This window comes from Desmodus rotundus, unplaced genomic scaffold (genome assembly GCF_022682495.2).
Source record: "Desmodus rotundus isolate HL8 unplaced genomic scaffold, HLdesRot8A.1 manual_scaffold_91, whole genome shotgun sequence".
NCBI classification, from domain to species: Eukaryota; Metazoa; Chordata; class Mammalia; order Chiroptera; family Phyllostomidae; genus Desmodus; species Desmodus rotundus.
The window spans coordinates 278,328-280,560 of NW_026527702.1; positions in this window are offsets into that span (position 1 = coordinate 278,328).

The following is a 2,233-nucleotide window of genomic DNA, read 5'->3' on the forward strand; positions in this document are numbered from 1 at the left end:
TTGGAGAAGCAACCACGCATTGGTTTCTTTCCCTCTCTTTCTCCCTCACGTCCCCTCTCTCTAAAAATAAATAAATAAAATGTTTAAAAATGGCCATCGTTGTTTTTGTAGTAAATGAGTACACTATGTGCCCATAATTTTGCTTGTAAAAAGAAATTTAAACCGTTGTTTGACTCTGTACTGGAAATTCTGCTAAATAAAATGCCTAATAGAAAATAACCCTGAAGTAGTGGAATTTCAAAATTGTTGTTGCCGTGAACACATTGCGAGAGATACAGCTGGGTCAGATGAAGATGTGGTTCATTCAGGGGAACCCACAGGGCCGGGAGATACCGGGTGTCCCCATACCTGTGGTAATGCTTCTGGACCACTAGGGGGCATCGCCACACCACTGCTCCGGAGCCGGGGACCTTGGGTGGGATGGGAGAGACGCTCCACATTCAAGTGGGAGAAAAGACACGCAGATAAGATTCTATTTGTTTCTGTGAGTCTAATGTGAAGCTAAAACGAAAAGAGCCAGAGGATGCTAATTTGGCAAGGATTGGGAACCCTGTCACCCGGGAATTTGAATTGGAACCACCTGTTGCACGCACGCCTTTGGAATCCACAGTCCCAGCCCTGGGCGTCTGCCCAATGGGGGTGTCCGCCGAGGGACACACGGAGACACACATTCCGAGGCGCGTGAGGGATTATAGTCCAAATTGGAAACTTCCCAATCGCCCATCAACCATCTAACGAATGAAGTAAATTTTGCTCCAGTCGCTCCGTAACATACTGTTTGTGAGCACAAGCACTTAACGTGAGATCCGCCACCTTAACGAATCGTAGATGGACAATACGGTATCGTTACCTGTGGGTACAACTCTATAGCCGGTCTCTGGACCTTACGCACCTGGTGTAACCGGAACTTGGTACCCGCAGCCCTGGGCAGCCCCCACTGTCCCCTCTGTCCAGCAGCTGGCCTATTTTAGATTCCTCACCCAGGGGAAGCTGTGCACTACGTGTCCTTCTCTCTGGCTCCTGGCACTTAGCCTACCGTCCACCAGTTTCATCCATGTTGCCGCAAATGGCACAATTTCCTCCTTTGAGGCTCCTTAATCCTCCATTTGTGTGTACATTGCATGGCCTTTATCCACCCGTCTCTCGAACATTTTCCGGGACAGCCCACGTTTTGGCCAAAGCCGTGTTTTAAACAGGGAAAAGCTGGTGGGGAAGGAGCCCAGATTCACCCACGGGAGCATGGGTCACTGAAACGCGTCTCCATAGTAAATACTGAACTAGTTACGTAGTCAACATGGTGCAAAGCACGTATAAAATACGGGGTAAAAATGCCGGTTGGTGACAGCACCATACGGTACGCCATTTATGTAAGTTTCCAAGGCTTCCACTGATACTATATATCGGTTCCGGTCCAATCATGTGAGGCTGGAACTTACAGACCGCAAGGTCACAGGAATGAACAACTGGGGAGATACAGGCGATGGAGAGAAAAGGAGCCTTAGCTGCTTTTGTAATTTTATTTCTCATTTTTATAAAATAATTTTGGGAATAGCTTTGGTAATATTTATATTATTTTGTATCCTTCTAAATGTATTACATGTTTTTTAAGAGCTTGGATGTCACACAGTGAACTAGAGGTGGCCTGTTAATTTTTAACAATCAAGTTGTCAAAGTCCAGAGATTTCATCATTGAAGCCTCCGGGATGAAATAATTGGTTTCCCGCAGATTTGGCCAGCCTTTCACAGCAGGAGAACAAATATTTATTTTTATGAGACGTAGAAGTCCTTCAACATTATTCCCATGGGAACAGCTCTCGAGGAAGACCTGCCGTCTTCTCCTGGAATCTTTTCTCAAAGACTTCAGCTTGGGTCACCGTGAAGTGACTTTTCCAGTCCCCAGCAGTGCCTGAAAAATGTAAAACAAGACTCAGATCAGAATAGGGGCAGGTCTCAAGTCCCCAACGCATCTGCTCGGTAGTTAATGTCGCAGAATGACCAGTGGGCCACTGGTGGGCCTCTTCCTGCCTGCAGCCACACCTGTGCGGTGCATTCCCACTTCCCTCCATCTGGAAACGATCTCCTCCATTCTCCTCTCTCCCAGCCTACCCTGCACACGCACCACTCACCGACAGTAATGCAGCTCTCATTCAGACGCATCTAGAATCTGGCCATTTCTCACCACCTCTCTTTCCACCACCACCATGGCCCACGCCAGCACCATTTCTCACCTGGA